Source organism: Notechis scutatus, chromosome 1 (assembly GCF_049901735.1).
Source record: "Notechis scutatus isolate UNSWTSFEM ecotype Mainland chromosome 1, rNotScu1.2, whole genome shotgun sequence".
NCBI classification, from domain to species: domain Eukaryota; kingdom Metazoa; phylum Chordata; class Lepidosauria; order Squamata; family Elapidae; genus Notechis; species Notechis scutatus.
In genome coordinates this window covers 132,850,209-132,876,695 of record NC_142009.1, presented here as the reverse complement: position 1 = coordinate 132,876,695, position 26,487 = coordinate 132,850,209, and the positions used below count along the sequence as shown (strand labels likewise).

The 26,487-nt window shown below is 39.6% G+C and overlaps 1 long non-coding RNA gene across 1 annotated transcript; it reads left to right on the top strand.

Annotated features, from left to right (window-relative positions):
* Positions 1-149: 149 nt before the first annotated feature.
* Positions 150-25,206, top strand: LOC148132995 (uncharacterized). Its single transcript, XR_015747026.1, has 3 exons — positions 150-273; positions 3,584-3,657; positions 25,179-25,206. It is a non-coding gene; the product is annotated as an uncharacterized LOC148132995 (long non-coding RNA).
* Positions 25,207-26,487: the final 1,281 nt, after the last annotated feature.

Sequence of the window (26,487 nt, the reverse complement as noted above, 5' to 3'; positions counted from 1 at the left end):
AACAGGGGAGAATGGGAGGGGAAAGTGTAGGGAAAAAGGGCGGGGGGAAGAAAGACAACATCAAACCCCAACTTTTTACTTTTATGTAATAGCATCAACATTTCATTTTTTTTTCCACCTCAAGCACAAAGTCCAGAAGTGGCTTCCAAGTAGAAACAAAAGTAATCATGTTTTTCTTTTCTTTAATCAAACACATTTTGAGTATGTTCTTTTCCATGACTTTCTCTTGTCTCCAACAGAGGAGCATCTATGAAATGAGTACTTCAACCAGAGGTGAGTACTCTTGATACATAGATGCCCCGCAATTAAAGAATATCTTACTTTGAATGAGCAATTAGAGGGCAGTTCTTCATTTAAAAGCATTTATTTAGCAAGGCTGTTCAGGCTGTAGCCAGTTTAGGGCTCAAAAACCATAAAAAGGAGGCATGGGATGTTGAAACAGATATTTTGAAACACTCTTGGCATTTCTCCAGCAGACCAAGTACATAAACAATCCCATTGGATCCTGTCCTCCCCATCGTGGGAGGTAGTATATTTCTATTTCATTTTTATAATTATTACTACAACTCTAGGCAAAACGTATTTATTTATTTACTATGTTTCTACACTGCCCATCTTATTTTAGTGGCTCTGGCCAATTTACAACAGCATAATAAAACCAGACCAATACCTTAATAAAAGCATAGCTTAAAAACAGAGTTTAAAAAAAAGAAAGAAAGAAAGAAACAGTGAACCCTTGCAAATAAAAATAAATTAGGTTAAAGTTCAATGGCAAGGAAGTTAACAAGACAATGGGAGTTTCATCAGGTCACCAACCATCTCCAGGACTGCATTGCATCTTTTGATGCCCGTGCTAATCGGCAAAGCCAGGTCTCAACACTCTTCTGGAAAACCAGATGAAGGAGGACTCGCCTTGCCTCTGGGGGGTAAGATGTTCCATAGGGCAGGGGCAGCAATTGAGAAGACCCTCCTCCTCAATCCTGCCAATCAAAACTCCCCAACCAATGGGATACAGAGCATGGCCTCCCTTCTAGACCGATCGTATGACATTAATGCATATCTGTGCCCTTCTGTCTGTTGCTTAATGGGCGCATATCCTTTTGGGAGTGGGTGGATGGTGGACAATGCTTAACTGACCAGGCTCCCATTGTCCCATCTGAACAGATTCCTTCAGACACAGCAAGAAGGTAAAGTTCTATCCACCAAGCACAGGATTAACTGGAGAAGACAACTTTTAAGAATGGCACAATATTATTGGCTTGTTGCACAGCCAGTGAGCTGGCTACAGAGTGACTGGGCTATGTATTCTCCCAGATGGTCCAGCGGTGAACTGAATTTCATTATATATTGGGCAGACCAGCCTTTGCTTTCATTATCTTCAGGAAAGTTGGATTAATATTCCTCCCCCCCCCCAACAAACTTTTGTTTTTGGCAACCTCATCCCCAAAATATAAGTGCATTCAAAATGTTCATTAATTAACACTGTTTTTATGGGCTACATCCATTTAGTAAAATTGCTGAAGGAAAGTTGCCGACACATCTGCCATTGACTTCTGTTAGCTTGGGCACGTTAGACCTCTGTGAATAGCAGTGCTGAAAAAAAAAAAAAATGAAAGCAGTCCAGAAATGTATGTAGTTTTGGAGAGAAATTCAGATCGCTATAAATGGCTGCGATCTTGTTTTTAATCTCTGGGGTTTGCAACCTTTTATAAAACGACCCAGTTTATATTGTATCAAAAAGGTGGAGGCAAGGAGCAGGTGGGGACCGGACTCTCTCAGAATTAACTTAGGGAGGTTTATACACCCCTCAGCTGAAAGCGTTGCTGGCCAGATTATAATTATAATTACCTTGGCTCCATCACAGTGTTTATCTGCCATGCCACCCACCCAACCACCTGCCCGCTATGAATTCATTCAACACGAACTTCATCTTCTGTCTTTTAGGGTACTTTCTCTCCCCCCCCCCCTGCCACTTATCTTTTTTTCTTCTCCCCCTCCCCCATGTAACGGAATGGACCCTGTGAGTAAATGTTCATCTTATCAAGCAGTGAAAAGATGAAAAAGGCTTTGGGATAATAAAATAGTAGGTCTACGTTGTTTTGTAAGAAACTCTTATGAAAAGAAGAAACATTTGAACAGCTTCTAGAAGAGTTCAGAGTGGGTTGCGTTCTTCAGTTTAGTGACAAGATGAAGGATCACCTTGAAGAATCAAGATTTGAATGCAAAGTCAGGAAGGCAGAGAACAGAACATTCCCTTCCTAAATAAGAGATGGCTTCTGCCCTTGTTTGAGGCTGCAGAGTTGTTTGACTAGGGATTCCCAAGAGCTAACTATGAAGTCAGGTTCCGGTCTAGAAGTCGTGCTGGGTGACGTAGGGCTGAAGGAAATCTGAGTGAGTCCACAGTCAAGAGACTTTTACTCAGACTGAAGAACCTGAAGTATTCTAAAACACAAGACCTCATCTGAACCTTACAAATCTGGAAACCTGTCCAGTATCCAGCCCTGTCTCAATTCTGGAAAGAGGAAGAGAAAGAGAGAGGTAGTCCTTCACTGAAAGCTATTCGGAACTCAAACTGGGTTGAGATCTTTGACGTGGTACATCAGCCTTCACTTCTAGTGCAGAGAACATACCCTTCCAAATCTCAACTTCATCTGAAGAACCAGAGGACTCCATCAAGCTTTTGGACCCACTGAGTTGATAAAATATGTTGGGAATGTTCCAGTGGTGAACAAATTATTTTACTACCGGTTCTGTGAGCGTGGCTTGGTGGGTGTGGCATGGCATGGCCTGGTGGGCGTGGCATGGCCTGGTGGGCGTGGCTTGGCTTGGTGGGTGTGGCAGGGGAAGAATACTGCAAAATCTCCATTCCCATCCGCTCCAGGGGGAAGGATACTGTAAAATCCCCATTCTCTCCCCACCCACTAACCTGCTTTCCAGCTCCGTTCTCCTGTGCAGGGCAACAAAAGAAGACCCAGCCAATTAGCTGGGACTTGGGAGACAGAGAATAGATGGGGGGGGGCAGTCAGAGGTGGTATTTGTTGGTTCTCTGAACTCAACATTTCGCCTACCAGTTCTCCAGAACTGGTCAGAACCTGCTGAATACCACCTCTGGAATGTTCCTTTTCTGATGTTGCATTTCCTGGGGATGTCCTAACAGGGAAAGGACAACCTTGATAAAGAGTTTCCAACTCTTCCTGTTCCAGTTCTGGCAGGTGCAAAACCTGTACAATGTTAACGTCAGATGAAAACTTATTTATCTTGAGCTTTAATTGTTGACCATATTGCTTTGTCTCTTGTTGCTGTCATAATTGCCCTGATTTTAATGTGCTAGATTTTTTTGGTTAACACATTGTAATTTGTTTTAAGATGGTGTGGGGGATCTTTTAGGAACTAAGAGCTATATTTAACGTATTTTTATGCTTTCTAATCCTACCTTGTACTTGTACTTATTGTAGTTATAGTGAAACAAACTGAATAAAATAAGAAAGAAAGACCAGTGCAACCTATTTTATGATTAATGGCATGGGATTTTTATTGTCAGGCACCTGTGTAGGATGTTTAATTTCTTCTTCTACATAAACAGAAGTACCTACAACACTGGGAGATCTGTTGCAGCAAAACTGCAATTGATTGAATGGAAACCCATGAGGAAATCAGGTAGGTAGATTGAGAGAGTGTGGACAATTCTGGTTTTGCATTTTTTCCCCCTCCTCCAATTCCATAGTTTTCAAACACTAGGCTTTGCATTATGCCTGAAAACTGTAACATCCATTTATTTATTCAACATAAATGAAGCATACATTGATGTTACAGGTTGTCCTCAGCTTACAATGGTTCATTTAGTGACCAAAGTTACAACGGCACTGAAAAAAAGGGTACCGTTTTTCACACTGTTGCAGCAGCCCCATGGTCACATGATCAAAATTCAGATGCATTGCCAAATATGCCAAATATAACTCAGATTTATGATGGCTGCTGCAGTGTCCTTGGGTCATGGGATTCCCTTTTGCGACCTTCTCCATGCCAAGTCAATGGGGAAGCCAGATTCATTTAACTGTGTTACCAACGTACCTCAATTAACAAATGTTTCACTTAGCAACATAAATTTTGAGCTCAGCTGAGGCTATAATTCAAGGATGGCCTGTATTAACTGATATTATTTAATCTGAATGTTGCTGATTACCCAGATTTCAAGAGTTTAAAAAACAAACTATTTGTAGTGCTGTAATTGCATAGATAGTTTCTGAAAGAACTGCAGCTGCTAGTCCAAAAATTACCGGATAATAGGCTGTTTTTTTTGTTTGTGCTGGACATGAAATTAATTTTGAGGAAACCAAATTAATCTCCAATACTGAACACTTCAACAAGAGAATAATCAGGGAAGCCATCGAAATAGAGAAACACCCCCATAACATGAATAAATGGGATGATACCTCCTGCTTACCAGACATCTGGAAACTAGGCCTTATTAACAAACGAGTCCCAGCCACAAAAACCAACACCGGACCCAAAACAACACATGATGCCACCACCAATCTCCCTCACCAGACTCAAACCCAAACCCATCCCATAGATGAAAGGCAACCACCGTCCAGAAACCAGACCACAGCTGAATCCACCAGCTGCCACACACCCCAACCCCCAAACCAAGCAAACGGACACATGCCATGAACACATAGCCAGGCCTCAAACTCGGAGCCAAACCAAAACCCGGAACATCACATCACAGCCACCCGCTCAGAATATCACATCACGGAACTCAGGAGGCTACACCACAAAACCTCAGGATGTTACAACACACCCAACGACCCAGGAGATTATAGCACAAGACCCAGGATGTCAAAACAATAGAACTCAGAATGTCATCACATAGCCCATTACCCAGGTCGTTACAACACAGGAGGCTGATAGACACACAGCCAAGACCTCAGCCACACATGTTCTTACAAAAAATCTGCAAAATCTGCAAAAATCAACTCCATCAACCAATCAAGAAATGACAACACAGCCAACCTCCCCACCAGTATTTATAGAGAGACAGCAGCTCCGATCACGCTTTGCTCGCACAAGCACGAAGAGTAGGACCTCGTCAAAACGTCGCCAAAATACTCTCAATCTTACATGGGAAAAGACCCGAACATGCCAAGACCTGCACACACACACACACACACACACACACACACATTTTCTGAGGTTCTCGCGGGTATTTGTATGTGGATCTTTGGTTATTCGGGTTTTCTCCCGCATAAGATTGGAAGTATCTAGGCAACGTTTCAATGAAGTCTCATTCATCATCTTCAGGCTTGTGTCTTCTGCTCTGTGCTTCTCAGAGTAATGTGAGCTTGCAGCTGCTTCTTCAGCAGACCAAGAAGCAGCTGCAAGCTCACATTACTCTGAGAAGCACAGAGCAGAAGACACAAGCCTGAAGATGATGAATGAGACTTCATTGAAACGTTGCCTAGATACTTCCAATCTTACACGGAGAAAACCCGAATAACCAAAGATCCATATATATATATATATATATATATATATATATATATATATATATATATGTATGTATGTATGTATGTATGTATGTATGTATGTATGTATATGTATATGTATATGTATATGTATATGTATATGTATATGTATATGTATATGTATATGTATATGTATATGTATATGTATATGTATATGATGTATCTGCATCTGTATCTGTATCTGTATCTGTATCTGTATCTGTATGTATGTATGTGTATATATATATGGTATTCGGCTTGGTTTGGGTATTTTCCCACGTCATTGTAGTTGTTCTTTTAAAGTTGTAGCAACGTTTCAGCAGAATCTCATCTGCCATCATCAGGCTTCTGTATTGTGTCCGTCTGTGGGTCAGACTTTTACAGTGGTTTCAGATTTAAATTTGGGGCAGCCTATTGCTGTGCCAGAATGGTTTTTTCTTCATCCTGATTGGTTGGGAGTCTTGGTCTGTGTTTATTGGTCTCGGAGTTTGCTGTGTTCTGCTTGATTGGTGTCTCTAATATCTTCTGTCTGTTTTTGGCTCTTTTTGTATCTTGATTGGCTGGCAGCATTGTGTTACTTTATTGGAGGCCTTTAGTGCAGCTTGGCCGGGTAAATGGACGGCTATCATTAGTTAGGAAGCTGGGTTTCATCTGGGTGCCTGGTTGGGATGTGTTTGAGCTGGAGGTATCAGGGGGGATCTGTTTGTGCCCAGGTGTTTGCCTGGCTTGTGGTGTGGAGATTTTTTTGTTTGTGAGTGCAGGTTTCCAAATGATTGACATGTGGAGCAAGAAGATCTGCTTGTAAGTTTCGACGTGGTTTCACTATTCACTCAAGTCCCGATAAAAGAGACCCTTGAAATCATCAAAAATAAATACCAACCAGCTAAACACCTCATGGAACTAACAGAACACTGCTTAACCAACACATATTTCATATACAAAGGACAAAGATACAAACAAATTGAAGGAGCCCCTATGGGATCACCACTGTCACCCATCATTGCAAACCTGTTCATGGAAGAATTTGAATCAGAGCCCTGGCCAATGCCATCCACAAACCCAAACTATGGTTAAGATACATCAATGACACATTTGTGATTTGGCCCCATAGAAAAGAAAACTTAAACAATTTCCTAACACACCTAAACAGCACACACCCCAAAATCAAGTTCACCATGGAAATGAAACAAACAAACAACTACCATTCCTAGATGTACTAATCTACAAAAAACAGATGGCACACTAGGACACACCATATACCAGAAGAAAACACACACCAACCGCTACCTCAACGCCCAATCCCACCACCACCCAGCACAGATAAACTCCGTGGCCAAAACACTAATCGCCAGAACCAAACGCCTGGCAGACAAGACACACATTAAGACTGAACTATGCACCCTGACTAAAGTACTGACAGCCAACGGCTTCCACAAAAGCAAAATCACCAGCTTGATCCACAAAAACACACTGAAACATAATAGAGACCCAGAAGATGAACAGACCTATGGAACAGCTGTCCTGCCCTACATAAGAGGTACTACAGACAAAATTAGTAAGGTACTACACAGACATCACATCAAGACTGCCTTCAAAACAGACAGAAAAATAGCAGCCATCCTTAGCAACCCCAAATATAAAATTGACCTGGAAAACCAAGGCATATACGAAGTCCCCTGTGCATCATGACCAGCCACATACATTGGACAGACCAATAGAAGAATAAGTACCCGCCTGGATGAACACAAAAATGCAGTCAAAAAGCTGGAACACACTTCCTCACTAGTCCAACACATGGAAGCCACAGGTCATAGCATCAACTTCAATGGCACCAAAACCCTAGCCACTATAGAAAACCCTAATCACAGAATCATCAGAGAAGCCATAGAGATTGAAAAAAGACCAGAAAGCATGAATAGAAGAGATGATTCCACCAGGCTGTCAATCATTTGGAAGCCTGCACTCACAAACAAAAAAATCTCCACACCACAAGCCAGGCAAACACCTGGGCACAAACAGATCCCCCTGATACCTCCAGCTCAAACACATCCCAACCAGGCACCCAGATGAAACCCAGCTTCCTAACTAATGATAGCCGTCCATTTACCCGAAGCCAAGCTGCACTAAAGGCCTCCAATAAAGTAGCACAATGCTGCCAGCCAATCAAGATACAAAAAGAGCCAAAAAACAGACAGAAGATATTAGAGACATCAATCAAGCAGAACACAGCAAACTCTGAGACCAATAAACACAGACCAAGACTCCCAACCAATCAGGATGAAGAAAAAAAACCATTCTGGCACAGCAATAGGCTGCCCCAAATTTAAATCTGAAACCACTGTAAAAGTCTGACTCACAGACGGACACAATACAGAAGCCTGATGATGGCAGATGAGATTCTGCTGAAACGTTGCTACAACTTTAAAAGAACAACTACAATGACCAGGAAAATACCGAACAAAGCCGAAAAGGCCATACATATAAGTACCACGAAAACTTAATATATATATATATATATATTCTGAGGTTCTCATGGTATTTGTATGTGGATCTTTGGTTATTCGGGTTTTTCTCACTTCGTAAGATTGAAGTATCTAGGCAACGTTTCAATGAAGTCTCATTCATCATCCTCAGGCTTGTGTCTTCTGCTCTGTGCCTCTCAGAGTAATTACTTTGAGAAGCATTACTCTGAGAAGCACAGAGTAGAAGACACAAGCCTGAAGATGATGAATGAGACTCCATCAACGTTGCCTAGATACTTCCAATCTTACGTGGGAGAAAACCGAATAATCAAAGATAGATATATATATATATATTAGTATTATATATATATATTAATATATATAATATATATATATTAGTCACAGCATACATTTTTAAATAAGAAACACTATTCTTGTAATCACATAGATACACCAACTCCTAGGTTTAGCCAAGGATTTACATCTGGAATAACATAAGATGATAATCCTACATTAGACAATAGAGAGAATGGACAAATAGTGACATTCCATATATTGTTAAGCTATCATTCTGACCATTTTTAGAAAGCATAGCCCTTACTAAGGAGTCTCGTGATTTGTGGGTTTAGCAACATCTGAAGCACTACACACAGGTAGTCCTCGACTTGCAACAGTTCACTTAGTGTTACAATGGCACTGAAAAAGTGACTTATGCCCATTTTTTCACAGTTACGACCTTTGCAGAATCCCCATGATCAGGTGATCAGATGCTTGGCACCTGTTTAATATTTATGGGGGTCATGTGATCACCTTTTGTGATCTCCTGGCAAGCCAAGTCAATGTGGATGCCAGGTTCACTTAACAACCGGATCACTAGCTTCTCAACTGCAGTGATTCACTTAACAACTGAGGCAAGAAAGGTTGTAAAATGGGGCAAAACTGTCTTAATAAATGTCTCACTTAACAACAGAAATGTTAAGACTCGGTTGTTGTCGTAAGTTGAGGACTACCTGTACTGACTATTCCTTATCTGTATCATAACACTATGCAATTAAGTAATGGAGAGACTAAGAAGGTGGAAGCACGCTAACACCAAGTCCATTAATTAAAAGCTTCAACCAGTCCCCTGCACACATACAGGTACACACGGCTGCTTTTTAATAATTAACTCTATCATGGCAGTACTTGTGGTGCTTTAGACATTGATGAACTCTAAGCATCCATCAGTTTCAACATGGTTGTCTAGAATTGCTAGGTTTTGCAGTTCAGATGCTTGTTTTTCAGCTTTTAGCGACTTCCGATTGTCCATCCTCAACAAAGTAGCTGAGCTCCAGTCTAAGCAAAACAAAAGCTCAAAGATACAAACCATAATCCTGGATTATCTAAATGAAGCACACACATCTACATATAAATCTTATTTTTGTAAAACAAATAAGATGGTGCTTTAATAAATGCCTATATAAATGAGTTTTGTCTGGGATATATTCATTAGCAGAACAGAGGGACGTCTGTAGCAGTTATGGTCTAGAAACCTGGTGAATGTTCCAGCACAAACAAAAAAAACAGCCTATTATCCGATAATTTTTGGACTAGCAGCTGCAGTTCTTTCAGAAACTACTTCCAGCAAGATTTAAATGTAGTTAAAAGCCACAAAGTATTCTGAGGTACTGTGATAAAGATATTCATGTAGGGTTGTTGATATCCGATGACAATCTGAAATACTTTATAACAGATTTGTAATTAATTAGGGACATGAATGAAGAAAGAATATTAGGCATAAAAATCAGGAAAACTGACATAAGTGAGAATATCATTCAGCACTACAAATGGTTTGTTTTTTAAACTCTTGAAATCTGGGTAATCAGCAACATTCAGATGAAATTATATCAGTTAATACAGGCCTTTTATTCTTCTATGTTTTAATCAGTTGGATTACAATAGTCATGAGCAGGGATGTGGAGAAACTGCAGTTAAGGAATCAGGGAAAGAAATAAAATTTGCTATTGTCAATGGAGCGAATACATATAATCTAAAATTATCCCAACATTCAAGGGCCTTCATAAATATGTGCTTTGGCTCCAGTGAAAACTGACACAACATAGTTTAACATTCCTTACATATTTTAAACTACGATATATATGCAAGAAATGAAACAACACTATTATATTCATCCTCTTGCAGGATTTGATGTCTTCTGAATTCACTCTGCAAACCTCCTGGGCTTCTGATTTTTTAAAATTGCTAATTAATTTTAAGATCTACTTATTTTGTCATGGAGAACATAGCCTTGTAACAAAATAGTCTACAAGCGATGTTCAGTCTCACAGCCTATTTGATGATATCCTCTTGAGATACCCATGCCAAAATTCGATAAAATATTGCTGGCCATGTAATTTGGGATGATTTGCCCCTATAAAATATGAGGCAAACTAGCAATAGCATTTATATTTATATACTGCTCCACAGTGGTTTACAGCACTCTCTGAGCAGTTTATAATATCAGGCTATTGCTCCCAACAATTTGGGTCCTCATTTTACTGACTTTGGAAGGATGGAAGGCTGAGTCAACCTGGAGCCAGGTTTAGCCGAGATCCAACTTTTGACAGTGGGCAGAGTTAGTGTGCAAAACTACATTTCAAGCACTGTACCACCACGGCTCTTAACTACATGTGTTAAGTCTCCAAAATGCTTAGAAACTCCATTTTGGTTTTAACATCCTTCTTCATTTAAAAAAAATAAAAGGGAGAGGTAAGAAACTTGGTTTTCTCTCCTCCATTTCTGGTGATATCATCATGTCACTAATGTAGCCTATGGCTGCAAATTGGACATGACACCAGAAAATTTATAGTGTTGTACAGGTAATCCTCGACTTACAACAGTTCATTTAGTGACTGTTCAAAGTTACAACGGCACTGACCTATGACCACTTTTCACAGTTACAACCTTTGCAGCATCCCTATAACCATATGATCAAAATTCAGGTGCTTGGCAACTGACTCGTACTTATGACGGTTGCCGTGTCCCGGAGTCTTGTGATCACTTTTGGGAACTTTCTGACGAGCAAAGTCAGATTCATTTAACAATCAGGTTACTATCAGTTGCAGTGATTCACTTACCAGCTGTGGCAAGAAAGGTTGTAAAATGGGGCAAAACTCATTTAACAAATGTCTCTCTTAACAACATCAATTTTGGGCTCAATTGGGTTGTATGTCGAGGACTACCTGCAATTGCATAGATGTGCAATTTGCTCACCTTTATGCTAGCGGTAGGCCCCATGTCTCAAAGTCTTAAAAAACGCATACCCTCAATTGGACTGCTCTAAATGTTGTAAAACAGGGGTGTCAAACTGGATTTCTTTGAGGGCTGAATCAGCATTGTAATTCTCCTCTGTGGGCCAGCTGGGGGAGGGAGACAGGATAGACGCCTCCTGCAGCACCCTGTAGGCCAAAATTGGGCATGGGGGGGCTGCCTACGGCCCATTCTGGGCCTGGATGGCCTGCTGCAGCATTCTGCCAGCCAAAACGTTTTGGCTGCCATTGGCACCGTAGGCTATTTCTTTGCTATTTCCTTTGCTATTTCCAGGCTGGCCCTGTGGATCAGATTTAAGCACCCTGAAGGCCACATCGGGCCCGCAGGCCTTGAGTTTGTTACGTCTGTTGTAAAATAAGCCTTGATAGGCAGGATCAAGCAGTTTGAGCTCCAGAACACATTGGGACTAAAGACGAAAGTGATGAATTTAAATGAACCTGGGCTTTAAAACTGAGCTATGAATTTAGGGCGTGGAGACAGGTACTGATGAAAAGATGATTAAAAAATTATATGGATATTTGCTAGAGGTTAAACTAAAAGAAGAACAAGTTAAAGAAACAATGATTGCTTGGGGGAAGAATTTTGGATATGGGATAGTTTTAGAGAAATGGCAAAAACTGTGGTCTTGAAATTATAAAATGACAATGTCAACAGTATATAAGGAGAATTTGTGTAAGATGTTTTACAGGTGGCATTTACCCCCAGCAAGAATAGCAAGAATATTTAAGAACAAATTGGAGAAATGTTGGTAGTGTCATTAGATATCTGGATCATATTATCATATGTGATGGACATGTGCTGAGGCTAAAAGATATTGGACTAAAATCCACACATGGTTGGAAAAAATGACAAAAAAATAGATTTAAAACCAGAGATATTTTTATTGGGCATTACACCTGAAACATACAGTAGAGAATTGATATACTTGATTGTAAATGTATTAACTGCAGCAAGGATCGTATTTGCTAAAAACTGGAAAAATGAGAAAATTCCAGTGGAAGACGAAGTTATTAAGAAAATAATGGAGTACGCAGAAATGAGTAAATTGACATTCGATATTAGAGAGCAAGAAGATAAACAATTTTATAAGATATGGGACCTATTTTATCAATGGTTAGATAAAAAAACAAGACTCTGTAAGACTATAGCATAAGTATAATAGAATTGTAGAAAGAAAATAATGTAAGGATATATTACTATTGAATTGATTAATGAAAATGAAATGAATGTTACAATGTAAGTTAAGTTAAAATGGTGATTAGCTTGCATAAAATGATGGAATGTTAATAATAGTCTAGTAAATAATTAACAATGATAATAATATACATATGTATGTATGTATGTATATATAGTTAGTTGATGGATAATATGAGCATTAATTCAAATCAGAGGGGAAAGACTATAGAGATTATGCACAAAAGATTTGTACCAACCGACACACTGTATGTAACTGAAAGATGGTTTTATGTTTTATGTGTTATGTTTATGTAATATTTATGTCTGTGTAAAAAATAAAAAAACTTTTAAAAAAAGAATTTAGGGTGTGGACACTGTCGTTTTGTTTCTGGAGGTTAGGCAGTTCAGCTGAGAACGCTTCTCCCAATGCAAAAACCTCGTTATTTTAATCCATAGACTCATTTAATTGACAAGGGAAGACTTTCAGATATTTCAGTGGCGTGCATATCTTTATTTGATTGCAAATTAACTTGCCTCAGCTCAGCTATGCAGGTCTGTCGATTTGAACAGAATTGGGCGTTAAATTAACTTTTGAAATTTTTGAGAGTAACAGAAGCAACATGGCAGGGAGAAACGTTCCAAATGGGAGTGTTTTAAATGAGGGTTAATTCTCCGATATAGCCGCAAATGAGAGAGAAATTATGCTTCTCCAATCTGAACACAAGCGTGGCTTGGAATACCGTCGCTCAATTAGATCTGCCAGTTGAACAAACAATAAGGTGTGTGTCTTGTTAAACTCCTCTTTTCATATTCTGAAGCCTTTTCTATATAGGGATTTGCGTAGGCATTCAGGACACAGCTGATGAGAGATTTGTTTTAACTGCACCAAGAAAGTGGGAAATGAAATATGGGTAAGCAAAAGAAAATGTAGAGATGTAGCGTTCTAGGAAGGGTATCCAAAGTTGCTAAAATTAGGCATTTCACGATGAGTTTCATAAACACACACGTTTTTGAATACAGTTTAGATCAGGGGCCTCCAATCTTGGCAACTTTAAGACTTGTGGACTTCAACTTCCAGAATTGAGGAATCTTGGGAGTTGAAGGCCACAAGTCTTAAAGTTGCCAAGGTTGTAGACCCCTGGTTTAGAGGGTTGGACAAAACAAATTTGGTGAATTCATTCCCTGTTTGTACTTCTGCGGATTCCCCTTTGCTGGATCTTGCCATTTCGCCTCAAATTTAGTCTGTCTTAAAGGAATATAGGTAGTCCTTGACTTATGAACCCCCTCTTGAGCCCAAAATTTATGTTTCTAAGTGAGACATTTGTTAAGTGAGTTTTGTCCCATCTTATGACTTTTCTTGCCAGATTTGTTAAGTGAATCACTGTGGTTCTTAAGTTAGTAACATGGTTGTGAAGTGAACCTGGCTTCCCCATTGACTTGGCTCATCAGAAGGTCTGATAACAGATAATCAGAGTTGGAAGGGACCTTGTAGGTCATCTAGTCCAACCACCTGCCCAAGCAGGAGACCCTACACCATTTCTAACAGATGGGAGTCCAATCTCTTCTTGAAAGTCTCAAGTGATGGCGCTGTCAACTAAAAAGATCCTCCTTTGGTCTTTTTAGCTGCCAGAAAAAGGGAGTGGGGGAAAACAAGGCATTCTTGAAATGCCTAGATAATCACCCCGGTAGCCCAAAGTTGTCGGAGCATAAGAAGGAGAGCATGATGGATGACTCTTGGAGATGGATGTGTCCCATTGGAGAAGTCACATTCATGGGGTGGGGGAAAGACTAGGGTCAAGGGGGAAATGTATGATGTAATTTAGTATCGGCTGCACCCAGCCACGGGCCAACATGGCAACCTCTAATAAATCAATTTTATTTTCTCTGAGATGCGGCTACAGACTTTTGATTTGAATGAGGGTGGATTTGTTGGAGCTCTGACAGGTGCTCTCACAACCTCTGAGGCCAAGCTATTCTGGTTGCAAAAGGGGATCCTGTGATCCCAGGACACATCATAAATATGAATCTGTTGTCAAATATCCGAATGTAAATCATGTAACTATGGGAATGCTGCAACGGTCATAAGTGTGAGTAATGGCCACAAATCATGTTTTTCAGTGTTGTTGTAAGTTGGAATGGTCACTAAATGAACTGTTGTAAGTCGAGGGCTTCCTGTACTTCTTTTGGCTAAGAAGGGCTACGCGTACACGTACATGAAAGAGAAATCCATTTTTGTCCAATCATATATATAGAATAAAAGGAACACTCTGTTTTGTGGCATGACAATCCAGTTGGTGGCCCCTGAAATGACCTCTGGTCTGGAGGGTAATTGTGTGCTTTTAGTAAAAGCTTTTGAAACAGCATTTGATCATAAACTAATATGGCAAGCTCTGAGCTACTAACTCCTGCTGCTGCGATACTCAATTTGGCCAATTTGCTAGACCAGTACTCGAATACAGCTCATCAGTCTAGAACCCACATTACGTATCTGATACTAGCACAGTTGAGAAAGTCCAGAAATATTTCACAAGAGTTCTCCGCTCCTCTACTCATTGTAGAATACCTTATGCCACCAGACTTGAAATTCTAGACCTAGAAAACCTTGAATTATGCCGTCTTTGGTCTGATCTAAGTATAGTATATAAAATCATACATTGCAATGTCCTACCTGTCAATGAATACTTCAGCTTCAACCATAACAACACAAGAGCACACTATAGATACAAACTCAAGGTTAACCGCACCAAACTTGATTGTAGGAAATACGACTTCAGCAACAGAGTGGTCAATGTCTGGAATACTCTACCTGACTCTGTGGTTTCTTCCCCAAACCCCAAAAACTTTAACCTTAGACTGTCTACTATTGACCTCACCCCTTTCCTAAGAGGTGTGTAGGGAGCGTGCACAAGTGCACCAACATGCCTACTGTCCCTGTCCTATTGTTTCTTTTATTTTTCTTAAATGTACCCATTTCATGTATTCATAACTATGTATATACTTATACCTATTATCTTGTAAGCGATTGACAAATCAAAATAAATAAATAAAATTAATCTCTACTTTGTTGCCACATGAGTTCTGGATAATCGTTTGCTGTTAGGGCCACGTTTAGACGTGGTATTCAGCAGGTTCTGACCAGTTCTGGAGAACCGGTAGCGGAAATTTTGAGTAGTTCGGAGAACCGGCAAACACCACCTCTGACTGGCCCCGCCCCCATCTATTCTCTGCCTCCCGAGTCCCAGCTGATCGGCTGGATCTTCTTTTGTTGACCTGCACAGGAGAACAGAGCTGGAAAGCAGGTTAGTGGGGTGGGGTGGAAATGGGGATTTTGCAGTATCCTTCCCCCAGGAGTGGGGAAAGAATGGAGATTTTATAGTATCCTTCCCCTGCCACGTCCACCAAGCCACACCCATAGAACTGCTAGTAAAATTTTTGAATCTGACCACTGTCCATGTTACTTTTTCAGAGAAGGTAAAACTCACAGTGGGAACAGAAATGCAATAAATCGAGAGCAGCCATACCACATCAATGTTGGACAGGGATCTTTTCTCTACTTCCATGTTGGGGAGTGGGAATTTCCTTTGTTTCAAAAATGAAAATAATTCTAGGATTCACATTGTCATTGTTAGTGTTCCCTGCCCCCAAATAGTAGGAGATTGTGGTATCAATTTTTGGCAATTAATTGCCAGAGAAATTCAACCATATGAGTAAAGGGAGTCTGGGGGCTTCTAAAAAATCATCCTGGGTCTTCTGGGGTTCCAGCTCTAAATTGGCAAAACAGGAAAGGCATGGTTGCCGCCAAAATATCTGAAAGACTAGGGCAAGGGGGTTACCAGACCTGTCCATGCAGCCTTTGGTGGTCATGGGGAAATGATTACAAGTGAGGGAAAGAAGAAAAAATTCCCATCACACAAGAGGAAGTCAGGTAGTAGAGCACTGGATTTCTTTCACCCTGAAAGAACAGATCTCCACAATGTATTTTATTGAACGGATTAATTTTCCCTTCCTTTGTGATCAACCGAGTCAAATAGTGGCACACCTGGAATTATCCTTTTACCTAATAGTAGATTTTTCATTAACTGGTTATGTTGAATGCCCAACTTGGATGTTTCTAGCCAAAAACAATGTGGATCAACTCCTTCCCTACCAATTATACCCTTAGTAGCTTATTAAAAAAGGATTTCATGGCATGGCAACACGCTCTATATGGGGTTGCCCCTGAAAATCACCCGGAAGCTCCAATTGGTGCAAAGTGCAGTAGCCCGCATGGTTTTGTGCAGACCTTGATGTGTACGTGTATCACTTCTCCTGTGGGAGCTGCATTGGTTGCAGATTTGTTTCCAGGTGCAATTCAAGGTGCTGTTTGTCATCTTTAAAGCCCTTCATGGCTTGGGACCAGGTTGTCTGAGGGACCGTCTCTTGAAGGTCATATCTGCCCAACCCACTAGAGTGGGAAGGCAAGGAATGTTGTGTATCCTTTCCCCTAAGGAGAGATATCTGGCGAGATCCAGAAGAAGGTCCTTCTCTGTGGTGGCTCCCTCCCTCTGGAACATCATCCCTCTGGAAATTAGACTGGTCCCCACTCTAACACTTTTTCAGAAGGCCCTGAAGACGTGGTTCTGCCAGTGGGCTTGGGGAACTGGATGGAGCCCATAAAATGGCTGGCATGGAAGTGTGTTGTCGCTGGGGTGAGTGTGGGTGGGTGGGTTATTATTTTATTAGTTTTCTTTTTTATTATCATTATTTCTTTTATGTTGTGTTTTTATGTCCTTGTATTCAGCCTCGAGTCACTATGTGTGAGTAGGTGTCAACACAAATTTTCTAAATAAATGAATAAAACAAAATACTCAGGAGAAATATCTGCATTCTGCATCATATAAGACAGGCAGCAACAGAACCTTCCAGAAAAGCTTGTTTTTCACTTTCTCTATCACTGTCTCAGAAACCCTTGGGTCTGCCGTCTGCTTAAAGAAATGCCTAAAATATAAAATCCGAACGTACTCCCCCTCCTTGACAGAAATTTAAATCTGAAAAGGAGGAGGGGGTTAACCCCCCCTCAAAGCAGGCTGTTTATTTGTTAGCATTCCAATATGCCAACATGTGCAACAGAAGAAAATCAAGCTTTTGACAGGTGTAGACACTAGACTCTGAAGCAAGCGCCTAGTTCTCTTGAGTGTTTCAAAGGTTTTTCTTCTGCCAGACTCAAAATAAATTTCTATCTCAATGTCCAAGAAAATAAATAGTGCGCTTTATTTGCCAAAGCTCAGGGCTAATTAAAATAAATAAATAAAAATGCTTAAAGTTCTGATTCTTTTTAGAACATACTTTTCCCCTCAGAAGAAATTACCTGTTGCTTTGTAGTAAAAAAAAAAAAAAAAAAGCTCAAAGATACAAATTTAACCATGAGACACAACATCTTAAAGTTTCCACTCCTTTTTTCGCTTCACAAATATGTTGGCCTCAACCAATTTCCGTGCATGCCTTTCTTATTGTACAATATGGGGATTTTGTGTAATTCATAGCAGAATGGAAGCTGACCAAAGCTTTGGAAAAAATTCTTCTGCGCTAATTATTTACTATAAAGTTTTAATATGAGAAGCGTCATATTTGATTTTTGTTTTTTGGTTCTGTCCTGTGGTTATGAGAGGGTTTGTAATTGGCCTGAAATGGTATGTGGTATTCAATGGCGTATAATTAAAATTGTGAACTAGTGTTTAGTATATTGTTGTTGACACAAAAATGGCAGGTCACATTTGACAATTCACAGGTTTTGAGGATCCATATTTGTGTTAACTGTGGCACGCGTCAAACCAGAACTACCTTCTAACACTCCTGTTGTCACTTTCAGAATTAAAGCTTTGATACATAAGATATTCGAAAGATGTGAATGTTCCAAATAACAGAATTACAGAGTTGGAAGAGACCTTGGAAGCAGTGATGGGATTCAGCCAGTTCGCACCAGTTTGGGAGAACCAGTTGTTAACTTCCTGAGCAGTTTGGTGAACTGGTTGTTGGAAGAAATCATTAGGATAGAGAACTGGTTGTTAAATTATTTGAATCCCACCACTGCTTGGAGGTCTTCTAGTCCAAACTCGTGCTCAAGCCCTCAAAATCCCCTATACCATTTCAGACAAATAGTTGTCCACTGTCTTCTTAAAAATATGTTTTCTTTCCTCCTTATTCCATACCTATTATTCACATTCATTTTGCAGGTTGAGCTCTCCAGAAAGATTCTGCAACTGCTGTTCTCCTAGTCTTTAAAGCTATCAGGAAAGACAACCACGAACTCCAGGGGTGGGATTCTACCAGTTTGCATCTATTCGCTAGAACTGGTTGTTAACATTCTAAGCAGTTCGGAGAACCGGTTGTTAGAAGAAATTACTGGCCTAATCCTGTAAGGAAGGCAGGAAGGAAACATTCTGGTGTTGCTTGCAGAAACTGCCTCTCCGTTAACCCTTATTACATTCTTGGCAGGACTAGACTTCCTGTCTCTGGAATTTCTCTGGAGTTTTTTTCCCCTCCTTTGCTGGTACTTTGCTTGTGTGGAGTGACCATTGGAAAAAGTGACTTATGACCATTTTTCACACTTACAACTGTTGCAGCATCCCCACAGTCACAAGAGGCCAGGCGAGGAGATGTGTGCCTCAATGTGAAGATGTTGAGTTGGCCACGGCCAGCCAGTAACATGACCACCAAGCCATGTCCACCCAGTCACATGACCACCAAACCACGCCCACCAACTAAGCCACGCTCACAGAACCGGTTGTTAAAAAATTGAATCCCACCCTTGACGAACTCAGTTAAGCAGGGATTATTCTGAGTCAGGTAAATGGGCACTGCAGCTTATCATTTAAGAGGGACTCTAAATTTGACTCTTTATTTTGATGGCAGGAGATAGAGGTGAGGCCTCTTTATTTATTTTTTTCTTGGTTGGAGGCTTTGGAACTGAGATAGTGCATATCCCAAAATCACACAGATGGCAGTTTATCCTTCATGACTGTATTAGTATAATAAAGTAGTAAGCTGAGTAAGTGCAGGGATCTGGAGACCCAAAGAGCAAGCAAAGCAGGTAAATCCGCCACACCAGAGGATATTATAGGCACAGAAATGCATGTTTCTCTTTCCAATTGAAATATATTGGGATTATATTTCAATACTGACCTACCTGAGAGTAAGCCACTTTCAACTGAAAAAGACTTTACTTCTGAGTGGACTTGTATTTAATTGTGATGTGATTCATTAAGAATCAGGATGATGGATTGTGAATACCATTTGTTTTTAAGACTTTGCCAATAGCACCATGAGAGTCAATTTGGTGTAGTGGTTAAGGCATCAGGCAAGAAACTGGGGCATTGGGAGTTCTAGTTCCACTTAGGCATGAAGCCACCTCACGAATCTTGGGCCGATCACTTTCTCACAGCCTTAGGAAGGAGGCAGTGGCATACCACTTCTGAAAAAACTTTCCCAAAAAAACCCCAGGGACTTCTCTAGGCAGTTTGCTTAAGGGTAAATTTAAACTGCTGTTGAAACCAATGAGAGAAGGCTTGAATTTCATTAGCTTGGATGAAAGCACATTAAACCCATGAAAGCACATTAAATATGATACAAATCTCTATTTAGCCCATTTTACAATTTCACAGGTTACATTTGGAAGGGTAAAACCTGTCTTCTCTTTGGTTTGAACTCCTCTAGTACATTTGTTATTTCATTCCCCAATTCTACCCTTCCACCCCAAGTGCCGGTCAAATTATTGTAACTAAACTAAGATGATTTTATAAAGATATAACTCCAATCAGTTTTAATAGATTTACTTCCAGGTATCTGTAGGAGGAGAACTATGTTAGTCTATAATGGCAAAAAAACGGGAGTCCGGTAGCACTTCTTTTTTTGGATAATTTTATTGAATTAAAACTGTTTTCATTGGCTTCAGCTCACTTTATCAAATACATAGAGTGATTAGACTGATATAGGATATAAACTGAGATGAGAAAGAAGAGAAGACAGGTGGGTTATGTAAATGCAGATTATATGTGAGATAGATTACAATTACTTCAGCAATTAACAACTGTAATGTGTTAAAAAAAAAACCTCAACATTTTTGTTGAGACTTCTGCCTGAAACCTTTAGAGATGAATGTGAGTTTAACATGTTTCTTGCTTGATGGCACTATTAAAGTCCTCTTTTTTCATGACAACTTTGAGGTCTGCTACAGAGTTTCCTGGGAGGTTGAAGTGCTTTTATAATTGCTTTGAGGACTTGTTTTGAGTCCTGATATCAATTAATGCTTCCGTTAATTATTTTGTGAAAAGTTTGGCCAGTTTCTTCTATGTAGAATCTATGTAGAATCCAAAGGGCATTGATGGCAGATAGCAATAGCATTTAGACTTATGTATCACTTTACAGTGCTTTACAGCCCTCTCTAAGCGGTTTACAGAGTCAGCCTATTGCCCACAACAATCTGGGTCCTCATTTTACCCACCTCGAAAGGATGGAAGGCTGAGTCAACTTTGAGCCTGGTGAAATTTGAACTGCCAAATTACAATCAGCCGGCAGCAGAAGTAGCCTGCAGTACTGCACTCTAACTACTGCGCCATCGTGGCTCATAGTGGCATATATCAGAGGAAGAGTACATGGAGATTCCTCTGCCGTAATCTTGTGTGTGAAGTTATCAGGGCCTGTAATGGTATATTGGTGTAGATGTGGGAGCAAAGTAGACATCTGGATAGGTTGCAAGACCTGATTCTCATATTGTATCGTTATCCTGTTATTCATTGTTGGTTGTGAAAATCTGCTTCAGGTTGGCTGGTTATTTGTATGGAAGTATGGGCCTATAAACTTATGCCTTTTAATGATATATGTTTGCTGGGAAAAGTCAAAAATAAAAAATCAGAAGGAGCCAAACTCCTCCTGGTTTCTTTTTTTACTTCCTGGAAAGTGATGTTAGGAATGAAAGAGGATTGCTTGAAGCAAGATGTGGTCAAAGATAACCATGCATAATTCCAATTGCTTCCGGTTCTTAATCATCTTTCAAAGTTTATATTAAATTAAATGGGATTTGAAAGTGTGTCATTTTGGCCAGGTGTATCCTCTGTTCTCTTACATGCCGTTCTTCCTTTTAGCCTTAGTGAGTGTGTAAAATGTGTTTTCTTTCACCCAGCCATTCTTTTGTAAGCAAGGTGAAATGTGGCACAGAATGTCTTCTCTTCACCTAAACTCTAGCTCTGCCTTTGGTGACACCAACTTGTTCTGGAATGAAGAAAGTATTTTAAAATAGATATTCTTGATGCCAGCACAAAGGCTTGTAAATTAAATCAGTCAAATTTATGACTAGTGGTTAAAAAGCTGTAAATGTTATGAATTTATGATGCTGTACTCACATTCAGCTGTTCACTGTTTCTGCCTCTCATCTTCCCCCATCTTCCCTCTCTGATGTGGAATAAAGTTTATATACGAGGGTGAGATCATTATAAATAGTTTATGTTACACAAGTGCAATTTTAAATGTTTGCAGGCAAAGAGTACTGTGCCCCTGAGATACCAACTGTATTTCATGGGTTACTGCTTCATGGAGCTGACAAGAATGCGTTTTGCAAATAGTGCACCCTTGCACATACTTCCCAGTTTTATATTTCTGAACTTTAAAAAATTGGCATATATGGAAGGCACCAGTTGTTAGTAGAATTCACTAGGAGAAACTACCTGTATTATATTATGTCTTGCTTAAAATCACCCCATTTTATACAGGTTCAAATAAAAATGAAAATGAATTCTAAATATTTTGAGATGCTCTATAGCCATTAATGGTGTGAGCTTTAAGTTGTTTTTCTAATCTTTGGAATGTTCTACAACATTACTAAGAAAAGCATTAATTGAATTCACAGATGATCAAATATTTTCCAACTTAGACAGGTTTCCAATTATTTTGGATTAGAAATAGCTATTTCCTGTTTTACCATTGCATCTGCCATGCTTAAGGTGGTTTTTTTTTTTTAAAAAAAATATCCAATTAAGTGTAACAGAAATATCAGATAATCAGGAATAATATTCAAGAACAACATTATGTGTTTTAAAATTACTATGCTTATCTTAACACATTTCTTATAAAAAATTACCAGCTAGATTTACTATCATTTGCAACCATTGTAGCAAAATAATTTATCAAAGAGGTTGCTCTTTTAAGATGTCTTAGCCTTTTTATGGTCTGTCACAGAAAAAAATTCTAAGAGAATTGTCTGCCCCTCCATCCATCCGTCCACCTTCCCACCCACCCATCGATCCATCCATCCATCCACAAGGAGTATTTTTGAGGGAGAGGATTAAGGAATTTAACATGATTTTTGGTGTGTGTGTGTGTGTGTGTGTGTGTGTGTGTGTGTGCCTTTGAATCAGTGTTGACTCCTGATATCTGCTTGGACAAGTCCTTGCAGGTGTCTTGACAACATTTTGGGAAGTGGTTTGCCATGGCCTCCTTTCTAGGACTGAGAGTAACTGGCCCAAAGTCACCCAACTGTTTCTGTGCCTCAGACAAGATTAGAATTCACAACCTTCCAGTTTCTAGATTGGTATGCCTTGTCTACCTCTCTAAACTGGCTGTCTTAACATGAAAGAATCAATAGAAATCAATGCTGTATGATGCTAATTTACACCTTCAGTGCTCAATTTAAGTCTCTGAGAAGTCCACAAGTAGGACATAAACATCAAAACATTCTTCAGATCACATTTTCTAGTAAATGGTATTGAAAAGTAATGATAGTTTCATCATGGTTAGTAACCTTATCTAGGCTTGATGAAGATGTTAATCCCTTTTGGAGACCTATTACTCCAATATCTGATTGTAATTCAAACAGATCACTGTATGTGGGAAGAAATGCTTTCTTCCTTTTTTTCTTGCCTTGAATTTTCTATCACTCAGCTTCACTGAGTGGCCCCAAACATCTAAGTATCCACATTCCCTACATACTGCATACTTTTTACAGGAACTTTCCATTGGCCACCTTTGTTTTTTAATGAAAGAGCTGTGGTACTTCAGACAGAGAGTTGTTGTCCCCACGAGTGCATGAGATGGACCAAAACAATGGATATGGACCACAAGAGACCCACAGAAATGTGAAACAGTATTTTAGCATGTCCTACCATGCACAATGCATCTTATCCCACTCAATTTCTAACAATAGCATTAAGAGTTTGTATAGCGAAGGTTTGCAGTGAGAGCACAGTTGTGTTTCCTATTTGGAGCTTGCTTGCTTTTTCTTTCTTTCTTTCTTTCTTTCTTTCTTTCTTTCTTTCTTTCTTTCTTTCTTTCTTTCTTTCTTTCTTTCTTTCTTTCTTTCTTTCTTTCTTTCTTTCTTTCTTTCTTTCTTTCTTTCTTTCTTCTACTTCCTTCCTCTTCCTTCCTTTCTTATTATCCCACCTTTATTACATATTACATAAGTAACTCAAGGTAGTGAACATAACTAATACGCCTTCCTCCTTCTATTTTCCCCACAGCAAACCCTGTGAGGTGAGTTTGAACTGAGAGTGAGTGATTGGCCCCAAGTCACCCAGCTGGCTTTTATGCCTAAGGCATGACTACAACTCCCAATCTCCTGGGTCCTCAGCTAGCACCTTCACCACTGTACCAAACTTGCTCTTGAAGCTGTGAAATCCATGTTGGGAATACAAGTACTCTCCCTTTGTGCATCACTGATATGAAGTAATTGGAGCATGAGCATATAAATAGTTTGCTCTTTATATCTGCTTTAACAATACGGAATTGTCCTTTTGCTACCATTCTACAAGTTTAAAGCTCCTTTAGGGCTTTATTATTCTAAATAATTTGTTGAAATCACCATATACTCATTCCCAATGCTAGCTCATTTATGAATAAGTTAAATGACACCAATTCACAATACAGATTTTTTAGACATTTCTATAGTTGTGAAAGTCAGGAAAAAATCAGGAAAAAAAATCATGGGTTTTTAAGAGGACTGTCACCTAACCAATGCAACAACATCTACTTTAATGCTTAAGAAAAACAAGACAGAATATATTTTGGTGCATGCTTCTGTGCATTTGTCTGTGTGGGGGATATAACACAGCATAAGGCCAGAAGCAGGAGACCATTCGTAGAGATAAACCATCTCTGAAAATTTATTCCTAATCTAATGTTAAAGATGACCTTCAACTGTCAGCAGATGTCTTCTCCACTACTAGCAGTCATGTCAAAAAAACCCAGTTACTTAAAATAGCCCCCATCTTTTGCTCATATATAATCAAAGCATTTGTACCAGAAGTTTTGTATGCGTGCCATTCTACTTGTTCCTTTTTTAATCTTTGCAAAGCAGCTACATATGGAGATGATATTCTTCAGAATTTTATATCTCTATTGGACTTTCCTAAAATACTTTGATTAAAAAAGAAAAAGAAAAATAAAGCTGAGCAAAAGAAAAAAAATCACAATATATATGAAAGCTGAATATATACGTGGTGATTATATCAACTGAATTGGGAGGCCAATTATTTTTCTTGTATTTGTAAAAGTCAGGTGTTGGAGTTTAGCGTTCCTCTTGGTAGCCATTTCCTTGGTTACTTTGGAGGAGCAATTGCTGATGCCCTCAGTCTCTTAAATTAAGTTGCTTCAGCCTGCCCTCCATTTTGAAACATCAGGTTACAGCTGGAGCATCACAGACGCCAAAGTACAGAGCCAATACTCTTGTCTAAATGTTGTTTTCTTTCCAACCTCATCCCAGCTGCCCTCCACCTGCAAAATGAAAAGGCCTGAAATTATGGAAGATAATTTACCTTCTCGGAGTTGACTGCTCCTGATGGTTATGGAAATTGCTAAGTAAAATGTAATTTAAAATGAAAGCCAAATTTTGAACAATACATCTTTATGTATGTAAACATATGTACAACATTTGTAATAAATGTCCTCCGCAACTAATGCATAAAATACTTTTTTGAAATTAAAGACATGTTGAATTCTTGCACCATAAAGCAAAGCAGGGAGACCCACGTGCAGAAAGGGAGTCTTGTAAAGTATCTATATGTCTCAAATGGAATAAATTATCAGCTCTTTGCTTAGAATTTGCTCTGAATTGGGGCCAATGCAGCTGCAATTTTCACTGCTGTTTGATCTGCCCTTTCAAGTTCTGATGATCCTTCCAAATTGCTTTTAATGGACAGAAGCCAACAAAAGAAGGGGAGCTTGTTGTCATAAAACCGGATGTGTAATTTGCTCAACATTTATACCTGTGCTTTGTAGTTCCCGAAAGCTGCTGGGCTCTAAAATTGTGGAAGGAAGAAAGATGGAAACAAAAAGACACTCCCTGGACTGGTTTCATGTAGGTCATCTTTTTCTGAGGTTCAAGAACTATTTAAGATTATATCTGAATGTCTGAAAGTATTCCAGCTGTACTTTATGGCAGCATGGAGGTTTCTAGCAGCTAACTGATTGAGAATGATTTCAGAAGGAAATAAAAAAATAGCAATAACATTTATGTATTTTTCCTAAAACCACATAGGCAGCTTTCTTGATCCAGTGCTAATTAACAGTCCCCTCATTCAATAGCTTATCTCCCCCCAGATGGAATTCTACTTTAGAATGGCTTCATGATATGAAATGCCACTTACTGAGAATGTCCAGAATGTAAAAAAGATGTTTTATACCAGGTTAAAGGTAAAGGTCAAGGTTTCCCTCGCATACACGTGCTAGGTGTTTCCGGCTCTAGGGGGTGGTGCTCATCTCCGTTACAAAGCCGAAGAGCCAGCGCTGTCCGAAGATGTCTCCGTGGTCATGTGGCCGGCATGACTAAACGCCGAAGGCACATGGAGTGCCGTTACCTTCCCAGTGGTCCCTATTTTTCTACTTGCATTTTTACATGCTTTCGAATTGCTAGGTTGGCAGAAGCTGGGACTAGTAACGGGAGCTCACTCTGTTACGCAGTGCTAGAGATTTGAACCGCCGAACTGCCGACCTTTGTGATCGACAAGCTCAGGATCTTATCCACTGAGCTACTGCATCCCAGGTTAGCCATCAACTATTCTGGTATCCTCCAG